This window comes from Salvelinus alpinus, chromosome 20, assembly GCF_045679555.1.
Source record: "Salvelinus alpinus chromosome 20, SLU_Salpinus.1, whole genome shotgun sequence".
NCBI lineage: Eukaryota > Metazoa > Chordata > Actinopteri > Salmoniformes > Salmonidae > Salvelinus > Salvelinus alpinus.
In genome coordinates, this window is record NC_092105.1 from 12,062,192 (window position 1) to 12,079,657 (window position 17,466).

Here is a 17,466-nt window from a genome sequence, read left to right on the forward strand (position 1 = left end):
GACACTAACAGTACATACCTTCATCTCTTTTTTCCCTTCAGCTTCTCACACATTTTAAAAAGCTAATTGATGAGACTTTCTGATGAAGTGAAGTAATTATATTAATTGGTATAAGGTCTGGTAAGGGCTGTTATGTAGCATGTTGGACTCTATAAGATATTGATTTCTACTTTATAATAGCTGCCTGTAATTAGCATGTAAGACTACAGTGTAAAATAGAAAATGCATATTTTTTACACAGAGGTCTGTGTAAAAGTGCATAGGGTTTACGGTTTAGAGGTCGATTTGGGATTGGTAGAGAGGCAGGGCAGGCTGTTTCAGAGTTAGCAATACACACTTTGCTCACTAGGTGGGATACTGATACCAGATATAAAAAGCAGTTCAGTTATTTCACAATTCTGAGGCAAATGCCAAACATTCTATAACATGTTTAACTAGTCACAGAAAATAAAAACTTCAAGAACTTTCTTTCAATACTGAAATAATGTGAAATGAACAACAACCAAACTAGGCAAAAACAAACAGGATAGGGTTCTTTGAGGAGTGTTAGGCCAACAGATGAAGAGACTACATTTCCCCCTATCAATGAACTGTCCATTTAGTTTATTTTCATGTTCTTCCATTTGCAGACAGCAAGTTGTGACCCAGCATCCTGGAATGTCAACGCCTAGATGGAGGCCATGGTGTCGGCCTAATTATAAACAGGGGGGGGGGGGACTCCATCACTGTGACGGGTGGAAATCTGGAAGACAGATTGTCTGAAGTTGCTGAAGTGTGTCACTACTACAAACAGAACCAAGATGGAGGAGCAGGCTAGGAGAAAAGTCTCTACCAGGGTCGTGTTCAATAGGGCACAGCATAGAACGCACCGTTACAAAACGTTTTGGGAACAGAAAACTAAAATGAGTGTTTCTTATTGGAAGAGTTCAGGTGCTTTCACTTCAAACCATTTTCTTCCTACTGGACACCAACCACGGCAAGACTGTAAATAAAATGCGTAAAAACCAAGATAGAGTCCACTTTTTTTCATCAGTTAATTAAAGGTTAATAAAAGCTCATGTTGAATTTTATTCTTGTTCCCTTGTGGAAAATAAAACGGCAGTGAGTTGGAATCCAGTTCCCGACCGGCCCCTAGAAATGTGGTTTTAAACACAAATCCACAAGACTTCTGGATAAATGTTGACACTCCATTCCCCTGTTTTGCGATGCCAGCTAAGTGAAGCTATGACGAGAGCCATTTTCAAACAAAAAGTTCCTAGCAGTGTCAAACGACGAAGGGGTGGGGGTTGGGGACTAGTTGTGGAAGAATCCTATTGGTATTCACCAAGTGCCGTACATGGGAGATACAATATACAATATAAGATTTAATATCAAGTTTGGAGGAGCCGTTATAGTACAAACATTAAACATACTGTATTGTAGATACTGTATATATACTGTAGATTACGTATACATTTTTAATTTATGCCTTGGCTTTTTACAATGTTCCTCAGCTTTGATAGCCTTAATGCAAACCTTAACCAATGCTAAAGATACACAAAATCAAAATTAAGGTTGAGTTTCATTTTACAGGAAAGTGTAAACAATTTACTCCAGAAGTGATCAGCTTGAACTATTTGTCCAGACCACAGACAGTTTCCCCCCTACATAGTCATTCAGATGGTCTTTCTCAGTAGTCCTGTGGGCTGTAAGTATCCGTTGTCTCCCAGTCTCCTAGATAGTGACATAGGCACTGTGGTTGTGCCCTAGGGGCTAGGCTGTTTCTTCAGTGATTAGAGACCTAGCTCCCATAGGAGAGCACTGCTTAAAGACCACTGGGAAGACTAGTGTAGAGAACTGTTAAGAGGAGAGCACTGCTTAAAGACCACGGGGAAGACTAGTGTAGAGAACTGTTAAGAGGAGAGCACTGCTTAAAGACCACTGGGAAGACTAGTGTAGAGAACTGTTAAGAGGAGAGCACTGCTTAAAGACCACTGGGAAGACTAGTGTAGAGAACTGTTAAGAGGAGAGCACTGCTTAAAGACCACTGGGAAGACTAGTGTAGAGAACTGTTAAGAGGAGAGCACTGCTTAAAGACCACTGGGAAGACTAGTGTAGAGAACTGTTAAGAGGAGAGCACTGCTTAAAGACTTAGTTCTTCCTGGCATATTGTCAAATCGAGCAGGATATGTAAACGAGGTATATTTCAGACATGCTTGCACCAAAGAAGACACATTTCACGTTTTTAATGTGACTGATAAAGAATCTGAATCTGACTAGTGACCATATAAATCAAGCCCACAGAAAGTGAAGAGATGACCCTGCGGAGTCTCAGACATGATCACAGAGCGCCTTTGTGCCCTCATGAAATGCATCTATTGTGCAATGAGTACTGCCTCGAACAATTAGCTGAAGCAGTATCTCCAAACACTGAATACCGAGGCTTCAGTGTAAGAATGTGGCAAAGAATCTCTGCTGCTTCCTGAGAGAATTGTGAAAGAACAACATACTGTATGTTCCCGTTTTTGTTTGTCTGTTATGCATGGATCTGCAGCTTTTCTCATTTTAAAATGTACATAGATATTCTTTTAAAATGCCATACAGCAAAAATTCAATGAAAGAAATTATACTAGTGGGCAAAACTCAGATATGTTCAAAATAAAACACTTACTCAAAAAGTGTAAATTTTTTTGAAAAATAGAATCGTACAAAACATGCTGTCTTTTAATTCAAAGATTGTTGTTTTTTTAGCGTTTTTCTTCAGAGTATAACGCAGCACATGTCTGCTGGAACAGAACATACAGCGAGGCCAAGGCAGACATTTTGAAAGAAAGTTGGCAGGAGAAAGGCTGCAAATGTGCAGATGATGAAAAACATGGCCCTTGAGATCCCAGTTCACAGGAACTAAATATTTAAAAGAACAGTTCTGGGGCAGAAGATGAATGCATTGTTGAAGCAGTTGAATTGTACATGTACGTATGTTAGGAGTTTGAACAATGATCATTTTCCTATGTATGGTAAGTAACTGAACTTACTTATCACAATATATTAAAAGATTGACTTCGTGGAATCAAAAGTTTAAATCCGAATGTGCAAACTTGAAGCCAATCCAAACTTACAAGTACACAAGAGCACACACACAAACGCAGTAGGTGGAGTCAGATTTTAGTTTTGTTTTAGAGAAGGATAGCCATGTGAGGAGAGAGGAACAACCAAGGTTTCCTTCCAAAAAACCCTGTCTGAAAATTGCACAATTATATTATATTTCCAACAGTGCCTTGCACATTTAAGTACAATAATTGAGACCTTATTGACTAAAGAATCCCCCAAAAATATTTATGAAGCTCCATAACAATAGGGAGAGACTTAAACAGACAGAGAAGACGGTTCAACCAGCCACACAAAGCAGGGAGCTGAACAGTAGAGGAACCGCAAACAAGACATCCGACTTTACAAACAACATCTGCACAGCCTCTACACCCACAAAGACCCCAAGGAGTAGATACATTTCAGGAGTCCTAGTAACACTCTGGAACAACAGAATGTACTCTGTTATTTTCTGGCCTAACACTCTGGAACAACAGAATGTACTCTGTTATTTTCTGGCCTAACACTCTGGAACAACAGAATGTACTCTGTTATTTTCTGGCCTAACACTCTGGAACAACAGAATGTACTCTGTTATTTTCTGGCCTGAGCTTCCTACAAGAGAGAAGATTGAAGACTGGTTCTGGTCATTGAATCCTGACAACCATGATAGCAAACTACAAAACAGAAATGGAGCCTGGCACATAGCCAACCTTATGGAAACTGAAAGCAACTTATTTGCACTTGTAATTTATGCAAACCTACTCGGATACTGGATATGTTTTTGATCAAGATTGGAACCCACTGGGCACTGACGTCAGTTCAATGTCTAGTTTTGATTTAAAATTGGTTGCTTTGTCAACCAACATGAATTCAACGTGAAATCAACAAAAACATTTCCTTCATTGGATTTAGGTTAAAGTTGTGTGAAAACAAGATATAATTCCCTAACGTTGATGACTTTTTCAAATCCAATTACTTTTCCACATTGATTTAACATCATCACATTGAATGTTTTTGGTTGAAATGACGTGGAAACAATGTTGATTCAACCTGTTTTTGTCCAGTGGGAAATAGTCTTGAAGAAGACACAGAAAATAAAAAATGATTCACATTGGCTGCAAATACCAAAAGGTGCTACATAATACCAAAACAGAGAGTCAGTTGTTCAAAAAATCAACAATGGTTTAAAATTACAATTATTGTTGACCTTCTTGTTGGTGGCCCACTCTTTAATAGTTTGTATGTCTTACAGACAGCATAGCTTCACCCACAGGTGGGAACATTTCATGAATATGAACCCCAGCATGACTTTTGATCCACATGGGGGGGGGGGGGGGGGCGATTTTGGGACAAAAAGGTGTTGAAAACTTTTTTTTTGTGCCACATGTGAGCCATATATCAAGGTGTCAGTCTTATTGTGGCCTGACATATCCCGAGCTCTCTTTAACGAGATGGCAGTATAAGGCTCTGACTGCTGGGTAAACAGATTCCCAGACATGTCTACACAGAGGAAAACTGGGACATGGAGCTAGAAGGACCTGGATAAACACTGGGAAACTGCACTCATTCTAACAGGTATTCTGGCCCATATTCAGTTGGCACCATGAGAAAATAAATAAGAAAATAGAATTGAACGGGGAGGAACTACCTCAAGTTTCAAGTTTAACGTTCTTCAAGTTTCACGTTTGTATTAGTCCGTGTGTATCAGACCACCTCAATAATATATCATGAGGAAATTGATGGATTCTAAATTATTTTCTCAAAGTCGCTATTGGTTTTTTGTGTCTTTACACTACCCGGTACTACTAAATTCTTCATGTTTTGATTGGATTCTGCCAATTATGCTTTTGGTTGAACAGGTCCTTAGAGGCCGTGGTTGGTGAAGGTGAAAAACTGCAAAGTTGCGCAAGACTTGTAAGGAGAACGGAGCAATAACTCCTCTCATTCTCTCTCTCTTCTCAACAAACCCTCAATTATGTGAGCTAACTTGTAACAACTACAGAAGTACAGTCACATTTAACATGGCAAAGTCATGAGCACGACTAATGTTGCCCCATGATAAAGGGGAGCATGACAGAATAAGTTTGGGAAGCACTAATCTCAACAAAAGTACATTTGAATGGTGTCACCATTAATTTATGTTATATCAGAGTGAAGTAGGAAAAGTCACCAGAGCTCCAAAAAATGCAATGCAACATTCAATTAAATGCAACAGGGCTGTTCAGAATCAACAGTTAATTCTTAGGACTAGGCCCCTTTTTTTCTCAATTGCCGCCTGAATGACGTGCCCAAAGTAAACTGCCTGTAGCTCAGGCCCTGAGGCCAGGATATGCATATAATTGGTACCATTGAAAATAAAACGTTTTAAGTTTGTAGAAATGTTAAAATAACGTAGGAGAATCTAACACAATAGATATGGTAGGAGAAAATCCAAAGAAAAACCAACCAGATCATTTTGTTTTGAGAGAGACCATCCTTTTAGAAAGGCAAGTAAAAGGACATATTGACAATTAGCTCCCTGGATGCAATTCCTATGGCTTCCACAGGGTGTCAGCAGTCTATGTTCAAGGTTTCAGGCGTGTAATTTCAAAAACGAATAAGAAATATCAGTTTTAGTATAGGGACACAGTCTTGGAAATTCATGTCTGCGCGCACCTTGAAGACAGTACGCACCTGCTAAAATCGGTTTCCTATTGAACATACTTCTTTCTGTAAGAAATATTATAGTGTGATTACATTTTAGGGTATCTGAGGAGTGAAATGGAAACATATTTTGACTTGTTGAAACAAAGTTTAGGGGTAGATTTTCGGATTCCTTTCTCTGCATGTTGAACGAGTGGATTACTCAAATCGATGACGCCAACTAAACAGATTTTTGGGATATAAAGAAGAATTTTATCTAACAAAACGACACTACATGTTATAGCTGGGACCCTTTAGATGACAAATCAGAGGAAGATTTTCAAAAAGTAAGTGAATATTTAATCATTATTTGTGAATGTATGAAACCTGTGCCAGTGGAAAAATATTTTGATGTGGGGCGCCATCCTCAAACAATCGCATGGCATGTTTCCGCTGTAATAGCTACTATAAATTGAACAGTGCAGTTAGATTAACAAGAATTCAAGTTTCAGCCGATATAAGACACTTACATGTACCTAAATGTTTAATATCCATAATATTTATGATTATTCATTTTAATTGCGCGCCCTCCAGTTTCACCGGAAGTTGTCCCACTAGCCGGTGTGCCATAATGAACACGGCCCTGGTGTGTGGAGTGTTAAAAATATATTATCTCTGCCGTCCCTCTCTTTTGGTGTTAAATTCCTACTCAAGACACATTTGCAAAAAATCACATGTTCAATATGAGAATAACCTTTCGAATACATACTGTATGATTTCCATTATTGAACAGTCAATTTTATTCCAACGTGTATCGTGCATAGACCAGACAGTTGAGGGCCAAATCTCAAACTTCCCTATGATTTTTAACCCTCTGGTCCCTTTTCCAGCATGTCACACATCTGGAGGATGTTCAGTTATCAAAATGTCTTCAGACTGGACAGAAGATATGATAAAAGCTACTCCCAGCTTTTGTCAGGTAAAGAGGAGTTTCAGCTATTGCTTAGACCAACATCCCTATTTGAGGGACAATATCAACGTAAACACTGTGAGGGAATTGTTTGAAGTTGGTCCATTGTACTGCATGTACAGTATACCGTTTAGCTAAGCATCTAGAATGCAATTGGTGGTATTAAGTTACTGTCAAGGTTAAGGCCACATCAGTACCTCTACAAAGAAATGTAATTTCAGTACTACCAAGTTGGGTAGACCTTCACTACGTTCTAGCCCAGTCAGGGGCCAGACCAGGCCAGACCAGGGCCTCTGGTCAATCTGTGGCTCCAGGTAACTACTAGGTCATTAGCCCAGCCTCTCATTCCCAGCCTGATGCGGTGAACAGATCTTCAGAGCTGAGGTCATCGTCCATTCTGTCCTCCATTCATTATGGCTCCAGCATTTTCTGACTTCGAGGGGGTTTTGTTAGTCACTCTCAATCAGATATCATATTAACCTGGCATAAATCATGGCAAAATGTGTAGAATTGCAGTTTTTTTTTTATGTCTCCCCACCCCATGGCAAAATGGGTATAATTGCAAGAAATGTTACGTAAAACTGCACAAAAAAAGTTCTGTAAAGCAAATATAAATGTTTACCTTTTGATAATAAAATACATTTTCTGCTAACAGATCCCTCAGTATGTATTAAAGTATAGTTTTTAATCCCAGTGCTGAGTTAATGTGTAGCAGCTCATTGTATAGCTAATATTGTGAGGAAGGGCCCGTAAGTAAGCATTTCACTGTTAGCCTACACCTGTTGTTTTTCACGAAGCATGTGACGAATATCATTTTGATTTGATTTTGATTTAATATTGTGTTTGTAGATCGACTGAGGTGAATGAAGCTGTGATAATGGCTGGGGTCATTTTGCCTTGGAATAGCGGAAACACGGTTATAACACGTCTGTAGTTTGACAAAACTACAAGTTGGTTAGAAGTACTGATTACTGATGCAAAGCAGAATTTTCAGACGAAACATAAAGCAAACTGGAAGACAAGAAAAAGCAGGTGGTGCCAAGCACAGCTAGTTTAGAAGGGGAACAAGGAACACGTGGACCTGCTCAATCGCAAATGATTATTGCTGGCTGTAGGCCTTTGGATTAGATAACACTATTTGGTAGAGGTAGACGGTCTGCCTAAGAAGAGAATGTATGACTGTTTTACAACTCTATAAAGGGCTTTGAGTCTAATCAACGGCTACTCACTGTGCACACACTTTGAGTACTTTGAATAAGTCCAACTGCACAGGTATGGGTGGGATGCGGACTCAAGGGGAAAGGATTGATGGAGCTAAATAAAAGCAAACATCAAATGGATGTCTCTAGGAACAGTCCGTGAGCGCTGTGATTTTTATGATTCTGATTTGGATTCCATGAACAACACCTCAGACCAATGACAAGACACTCACACAGACCTCTGCAGGCTGGCCGTCAGTAACACAGCAAACACATTACCTGTAGCAACCACAGCCCCGGCAGTGTTATATAAATCACGTTGTGCTGAGTTGTCATTACTCACCTACCAGCTCTTTGTAACATAACCTTCCCTGAGGCTCTGCCTTCCCTCTCCATCCATCCATCCATCCATTCATTCATCCGTCAATCAGCTCCACTGCAGCGGCAATCATGCTCAGTTTTAGTACTGGTTTACATACATTGTCTTTGTAGAGGCATGCAGCAGCAGGCCTGTCATGAGGGAGGATACTCTGAAGAAAGAGAGATTTAGTGTTGACTTGGGAGTCAAGGGACGTCAAGGTGATTTTATTGAAACCTTTATTTTATTTATTTAACCTTTATTTAACTAGGCAAGTCATTTAAGAACATATTTTTTATTTACAATGACGACCTACCCCGGCCAAACACTAACCCAGACGACACTGGGCCAATTTTTGCCTCGCCCTATGGACTCCTAATCACTGCCGGTTGTGATACAGCCTGGAATCGAACCAGGGTCTGTAGTGACGCCTCTAGCACTGAGATGCAGTGATGACACAAGGAGATCTGGCGGTTCCAACTACCTTCCTAAAAAACATATTTTTTTTAATTGAAAAAGTACACAGGAGTCCAGCTCAGAATTATATTTTCACTGTTATTTATTTGGTACTTTATTTGCCGTGTAATTGTCACAAAAAGTTACCAGTAACTTTCCCATGTTCATTACTTTTTCCAAAGGAAATAATAGATGTTGGTTCCTCCTGACTCACAGACCTCAGCATGATAAACCTCACTGGAACATTCCATTATGGATAGTAGGATAGGATACCCCCCCATCCCCCTCACTCACTGGACACATGGGGGTGGCTAAAGCATCTGTGGAAGCATCTGGATTAAACTTACTGGAGCAGCATTTATTTTTCTTCTTCTCTACTGTGGAAAAAAGGAGCTCACTCACAGGGCCCTTCTATAAAAGTATGACATCAGCTGCATGCACATTTGTTTTATACCTAGTGATGATTGTGGTGTTGTAGAAGAGTGTAAACCTTCTCACCAGGAAATGTGGCTTGTCTTTCATTGCATTTAGGCCAACAACTGTTTTATTTATCAGCATTAAAATTAACCAAAAGTTTTTTTATACATTGTTTCAGAAATATACAGTAAAAGAGTGTAAACACATCCTTAAAATTGTTTGAGGCTCTACAGTGATGTTGGAGGCTATACAATTAGATTGAGCCTAAGGTGTTGGTTTAGTGAGTAGAGATTCTTCTCCTAGTGAAAGTTCCCAGGAACCATGGAGATTGGATTTGGCCTCATCATAAAATGTAAGGAGAGATGACTTTATTACCCCAGTTCCGTAAAGCCTTAAGATTGTCTCCTTCCGTTTGCAGAATGCTTCCCCAACTTGTGGTCACTAGGATTTGGAGGAACATGATGTTTGTCTCTATGTCAAAAGAGTCTAATTGCTCCAATTTCGACAGAATGAAAGAGCAGAATTGTGTGTGTATGGGCTGCAATGGAAGCAAACCCCTCTAACTTCTGCCATTATTGAGGCAATAGGGATTGTATTTTTTTGTGTATGTGTCATTCAGTTGTGTAGTGAAGGATATACGCAAGTATATGCCGTATACCCAATTATTTTTCAGATGGCATTTAATCCCCACGGTGCGTATCAAAGTAGTGTTGTGAAGGTATACGCCGCATCATTTAATAAGGCTGTTTGAACAGATCAGCATGTTTCGCTTAAAATGTTAATCAACTATTATTTCTTCAAATTCCATATGCAGTAATGTGCACACGGCAGTAGTCCTACATACAAATGTTCCAAAATGCAATGTGCGGGAGAACACTGTTCTAAAATGCGCACTGAGCGGTTTCATGGACAGAGATGGAAATATCTTTGAAAATGTTTTAAAGAGGGGAGATCTAAAGATGCAACAACTATTATGGGTTCCTATTCTGACTAGGATAATGCCTTTTGATGTTCACCACAATGATATACAAACGTACATCAGGAGATCGGTTTCCCAATGACTCCATGATCTAAGTTTAAGTCCAGCTTTAATTCTTTCAAAGAGCGCCAACTCCCAGTATCTCCTATCGTCTACTTCTTCCACTAATGTTAAGTGATGTATGCTACTTCTGAACCGAACCAGGTACATTCTTTGTTCAGCTGTAACAAAAAATACCAACATTTTCTTCACTTTTTTAAATACTTAAAGATCTTACCAAGCAATTGAGAAAGAAAATAATAATAATAAGTCAATCGACAATGAATCAATAAATTTGAGACCAGGTAGATTGGTATGATATGTAGGCTTACCATATGAACACCATCTGAAAGCTTATCTCTTGTTAGTGCACTAAGCAGGAGACTGTTACTTTTGCCAAAATAACTTAGCTAAACGTTAATCACATAAGCAGGACTACACGTGTGTGTTTCTGTATGCAAGAGACCAACCTTTTTTGTAGGCTTAACACACTTTGAATGTCCTCAAGGCTTACGTTAGAATTGTTGTTTGGGAATTAGCAAGCAATGTATCTGTTTTCAACTGACTTTTGACGAGGGCGCCAATCTTTGAATATTCACTTTTCTCTGAGGCTTCAGTCACTTATCAAACAGAAAAGTAAATCATTTTCTATAGGCCTTCACATGCGACTCGTAATAAGACTAAGCTATTAGCCTATTCAAATGTTTATCTGACTCCATAAAGATACACTACATGACCAGAAGAATGGGGACATCTACTCATCGAAAATCTTATTCCAAAATCATGGGCATTAATATGGAGTTGGTCCTCCCTTTGCTGCTATAACAGCCTCCTCTATTCTGGGAAGGCTTTCCACTAGATGATTGAACATTGCTGCGGGGACTTGCTTCCATTAAGAAAGGTGGCATCCTATGATGGTGCCATGTTGAAAGTCACTGAGCTCTTCAGTAAAGTCATTGTCTGCCAATGTTTGTCTAAGGAGATTTCATGCCTTTGTGCTTGATTTTATACACCTGTCATCGACGGGTGTGGCTGAAGTAGCTGAATCCACCGATTTGAAGGGTTGTCCACATACGTGTGTATACATAGTGTAATTAGCAATATGTTAGAGACTATGGTTGACTTACAGTAATAGGCAATGAAGAAACGTCTGAGAATGGAATTCTAAATACAAGTGTATTTAATTACTTTGGAAATGTATGGATTCCCATACAAGGCATGACGCTTAAGTTACAAAGCATTAACAAGCATTACAACGCAATATTCTAAGCATGGTCAGAGAGCGGGAGAGAGAGAGAGAGAGACAAAGAAACCATGGCTTATGCCATGGCCCATATCTCATGGGGGAGAAAAAAAGAAAGAAAATGAAAGAAAGACAAAGAAAAAAAGAAAGACAAAGAAAAAGAAACAAAGACTGAAAGAAAGAAAGAAAAAGAAAGACTGAAAGAAAGAAAGAAAAAGAAAGACTGAAAGTAAGAAAGAAAAAGAAAGACAGACTGAAAGAAAGAAAGAAAGAAAGAAAGACGGAAAGAAAAAGACTGAAAGAAAGAAAAAGAAAGACAGAAAGAAAAAGACTGAAAGAAAGAAATAAAGAGAAAGAAAGACTAAAAGACTGGAAGAAAGAAAGACTGACAGAAAAAAAGAAAACGAAAGACAGACTGAAAGAAAGAAAGACGGAAGGAAAAGACTGAAAGAAAGAAAGACGGAAGGAAAAAGACTGAAAGAAAGAAAAAGAAAGACAGAAAGAAAGACTGAAAGAAAGACAGACTGAAAGAAAAAGAGAAAGACTGAAGAAAAGAAAGAAAGAAAGAAAGAAAGAGTGAAAGAAATTTTTTTTAAAGAAAGAAAGAAAGAAAGAGTATCTCACCACAGCAGGTCAGGATCAAATAAAAGAAAGAACAATTAATCTAAGACCCTTTGATAAGCATCTGAGCTGTTTGGATTCAAAAGTATTACTGTAAAGGTAACATCCAATCAGATATCAGACCTACATGATGTAACCATTGCTTCTCAGAGTGACAAAGGGGGTTGGCAAGACCGACACAGAGAAGGCTGATTTCCTAAGACAACACAGAGGAAATTCGTGCATACAGTTTATGTAATCAGAAAATGTGGTTCTGGCCTAATGTAATCTAAAATAGAAATTGAGCAACCTATTAACAATACCCTATGTATACGTCTGGAGAATACGTCTAAGGATAAACACACAACATGTGGTGAATTTAGATGCTTCGGAGGCTGAGAAACATTTGTTGGTGTGTGGGACGAGTCTGACTTGAAATGGCAGTTACAGAAAAGTACACAGAATCTACCAAACACCAAACACCAAACATCTATTTAGACCCAATCACCATCTCTTCAAAGTAAGCTAGTACATATGGCCCAGTTTGTATCATTCTCTATGAAATGGGCTTTTAAATCATGTGTGATTCAAAGTGTTGAGCTTTGAAATTATGGATGAATGTCCATTTAAAAGTGGTTAAAATTCATGACATTTTGATGTAATTTTAGCCTGTGGTTCTGGCCTAAAGATTAGTAATACCCCTACGTCCCTTGTGGTGAACCTGCCAGACATCTCAGGAAATACTTGGTTGAGTTCCTGAGACTGGAGCGGTAGTCATAATTTCCCAGTCTGTTACTCTGCGCTGTCTCGTCTGTCTCACAAAACATGAGGATACTCCACCAGTCTTACTTTTACCCAGAGAGGTAGACCAGATGCAAATAGTAGGGAAAAAACAACTGTGCTCCTCAATAAAATGTTGGCTGGAGGGACAAAGTCCAACTATCATAATTCTGTCATACATTAAAGACTATGCATAGTTTACTACAATCAAGGTTTCTTTGCAATCCATCAAGTATTTTTTTCTCCAAAAGGTACAGAAATGTCCAGTATCTCTTTTTTTGCATGTAATGCTCCTTGATTTACGCAACTGAGTGATGAGGCCAGAATAGCACAAGACTGGGCTAGAGCTTGAGCTGGAAGGTAATTACGAATGTTTTCCTGCTTATAATATATCCCACATGCTGCAGAATACGGACACTCCTACAGTATGTACATACCTAGCTTTGGCTATAGCTTAGCGCTGACCCTGGTCTCTGAGTCAATGAACCCTGAAGAGCCATGTTCTTCTGCCCTGCATTATGGGTCACCCTCCTGGAGCCTCCCAGGCTACACTGCCTGGAAAGTAAACCAAAGTCTGAGTCCAGCATTCAAAGACTGGGAGGTCCAGCCATCCTCCCTCTTAGACGTCCCTCTACCCCCCCTCTAAGTTAGACATCCTTCTAACCCCCCTTTAAGATAGCTGGGCAGTGAGTCATACTCTGTGGTCCCAACTCCTCTACAGATTTTCCACTAGGTGCAAATCATTTCCCTACCACCATGTAAAACCAATTATACACGTGGTTTTCACGTTAAGCAGGGTAACTCAAAAACCATTGAAAACACATTTTTTTGCGCTTTTTTATTAGTCAGATTCAGACATTTTGTGTTGCTCTCAATTACAGCCTTGAATTAAAAGCTTGAGAATCATGATTGGATAGAAGGGATTTTTAAAAAGTTGCACTTTTATAGTGATTTTGGGGAACAATGCCTACTCTTACATGTGTCATTGTCACGCCCTGGCCATAGAGAGGGTTTTAGTCTCTATATTCAGGTTAGGCCAGGGTGTGGTTAGGGTGGGCATTCTATGTGTTATATTTCTGTGTGTTTTGGCCGAGTGTGGTTCCCAATCAGAGGCAGCTGTCTATCGTTGTCTCTGATTGGGAATCATACTGATGCAGCCTTTTCCCACCTGTATTTTGTGAGTAGTTGTTTTCTGTTTTGTGTCTGCACCTGACAGAACTGTTTCGTTTTGTTCTCACTTTGTTATTTTGTTTCAGTGTTCAGTTTGAATAAATTATCATGAACACGTAACACGCTGCGCTTTGGTCCTCTTCTTCAGACGAGCGTTACAGTCATTTTAGGAAGAACAAACTATATACAAGAAATATGCATCTACAGTGCCTTCAGAAAGTATTCAAACCCCTTGATTTTTTTCCACATTTTGTTCTGTTACAGCCTTTAGATTTTAAATTTCGATTTTTTTTTTCATACTGGCCTACAAACAAAATTCTAAATGTTGACCAATTAATAAAAAATGAAAAGTCTTGAGTCAGTAAGTATTCAACCCCTTTGTTATGGCCTTTTGGGCAGAGTTGCAAAGAAAAAGCCATATCGCAGACTGGCCAATAAAAATAAAAAAGAACAAAAAAAGAACACAGACACCGGACAGAGGAACTCTGCCTAGAAGGCCTGCATCCCGGAGTCGCCTCTTCACTGTTGTCGTTGAGATTGGTGTACTATTGCGGGTACTATTTAATGAAGCTGCCAGTTGAGGACTTGTGAAGCGCCTGTTTCTTAATGTAGACACTCTAATGGACTTGTCCTCTTGCTCAGTTGTGCACTGGGGCCTCCCACTCCTCTTTCTATTCTGGTTAGCGCCAGTTTGCACTGTTCTGTGAAGGGAGTAATACACAGCGTTGTACGAGATCTTCAGTTTCATGGCAATTTCGCCCATGGAATAGCCTTCATTTCTCAGAACAAGAATAGACTGACGAGTTTCAGAAGAAAGTTCTTTGTTTCTGGCTATTTTGAGCCTGTAATCGAACTCACAAATGCTGATGCTCCAGATACTCAACTAGTCTAAAGAAGGCCAGTTTTATTGCTTCTTTAATCAGAACGACAGTTTTCAGCTGTGCTAACATAATTGCAAAAGGGTTTTCTAATGATCAATTGGCATTTTAAAATGATAAAGTTGGATTAGCTAACACAACGTGCCATTGGAACACAAGAGTGATGGTTGCTGATAATGGGCCTCTGTACACCTATGTAGATATTCCATTAAAAAATCTGCCATTTCCAGCTACAATAGTTATTTACAACATTAACCATGTCTACAGTGTATTTCTGATCAACTTGATGTTATTATAATTGACAAAAAATGTGCTTTTCTTTCAGGTGACCCCAAACTTTTGAACGGTAATGTATGTAAATTAGATACAGTATGTCTGTATTTACGTTTTATACATTTGCTAACATTTCTAAAAACATATTTTCACTTTGGTATTATAGGGTATTTTGTGAATTTAATACATTTTGAATTCAGGCTGTAACACAACACAATGTAGAATAAGTCAAGGGGTGTGAATACTTTCTGAATGCACAGTATGTGTGTGTAACTATCTTGAGTGTAGAGTTCAACATATTTTACTGTACACAGCTAAGACATACACTGACCGATGAACATGGGATGCAATTAACTAACATGTTGCCAGTGCTTTCCATGATCCCACAGGTAAGGAAATCCCTAGCCTAGGTTCCCTTTCTCTCCCTGTATGAGCTTGGCTGAGAAAGTGACAGATGACTGTTGTGTTTTCACTTTATTCTTTATTTCCTCATCTGTCACTGCATACAGCCTCAGTGGCCGGTCAGTTTTGAGAAATCCTGTTGGAACGTGCTCCAAGGGCTCCAACAGTACCTTGAAAATCTGTTCAGGGTTGTTACTCACCGTTAAGGAGGAGTTATTGAGTCGGTGTGAGCGAGTAGGAGGAAAGAAGGAGAAACAGACCTCAGGTCAGAGGAAACTCACCTGGACTACATACGTAGTATACAGAAAGTCCATGAACTTAATTGCAATTTAAAGATGCACTATGCAGAAATCTCTCCGCCTGTTCCTGGTTGCTAAAATTCAAAAATAGTTTGCCTAATTTCAGTTTAAGTTACACAACCACAAAGTGTAGTGTAGAATATCATTGTACCATCTAAACCGCTGTGAAATATATTTTCCATCACCAAAAATACTGTTTTGTTAGCTGTTTGAAGCTGATTGATGTACAAAACTGAAAGTAAAAGATGCAAAAACAAAACTTAAACACGGTAAGCATAGAAATAGCACACATAGAACAGAACTACCGCTTCTTAGACTTGCGTTCAGTGAGAATGACAGATCTATAACTCACATTTCAATGTTAGTTTTGTTGGAACCCCAAAACGTTACATATTGTAGCTTTAAGATATACTTCCAAGGGAAACTCTTTAAGGGGCTGAGAAATACACTGACCGCTAACCTACTCACTGTAAAAAAAGAAAATCTATTAAATGTAATTTAAGGAAAGATAATATCGACAGTAGCAAATTAATACATTTTTTGGTACACAAATAAGTGGCAAGTAGTGGCAAGACCAGTTTGATGACTCTTGAATTGCTGAAAATTCCTTGGTTCACTCAGGATGTTGCACCTCTTGTCAAAAGTTCAACAGGAAAGCTCCGGAGGATGTAATTCATTTCTCATCGGGGGGATTGGAAGTCAATGCTGGGTTCACTGCAGCAGGAGGTGTTCATACTGTATGTGGGCACTGAAGGGCCCTGTATACGTTGGGGGCTTCCTTAGGCCATGCCTGACAGAAACATGCCTACCAGGGGCTAAAAACAACATAACCCTCTTGAGTCCAGATGGGTTTCAAATCACATGATCAAAGCATGGTAATGTCATGATAATTCATCTTCATCAATTACCATGGAAAGCGCAGGTCATGGTTTCACGTTTCCAGTAATGTTGGTTGATTATGGTGCATAGACGGACCTACTTTAATTTTATGAAAATATAGTGTGAAACATGACATGAACAAAGATGTGCCAATGTTATGTACTTTCACCCTTAGGGCCCCCAGAGTTATGAGGATGTTAGAAAAGATAAGAACATACAAGTACAACTAATGTATGGGAGACAAAAAAAAATGGTGTGGTGTATGTTTACTTACATTAGATACAAACCAAACCTTGAACGTACATTGCTCTCCTCCTATAAAACGACACTGCCTTGTTCAAGGTACTGTATCTCCTGTTTTTTTCCTCTCGTTTATTGGCCACACATGTCCTCTGGTTCAAGGAGGTAGATGTCTTTTGCAGATGAACAAGACCCTTGAAACTTCAAGTTGAAAGAGGGAAAGATGTTAAAGGTAGGAGATACTGTAGCATGAGGGAGGTTTCCTCCGTAGGAAGTCTGCTCACAGCTTACATTACCATGGAGAATTACCAGGGAGAGGCTTCTGCCAATACTACAATTCTTGCTGCAAGGATATTTAGTTTTCCCTGACACAGAAAGAGAACTGCTCTAATCCTAACAATAATGTGACGCCATGACACCTTTTAGGAAGGATACGGTGCGTATTCTGCAAAGCCCATTTGACAATGCTGCAGTAAAAAGTTGGTTATGGGTATATATTTCCATACATATTTCTTCCATCCTCTTTGTATACAAAGGAGCAAACAGGAGTCAAAAGAAACTTTGTAGAAAAGTGGTTTGAAAAATCATATGTG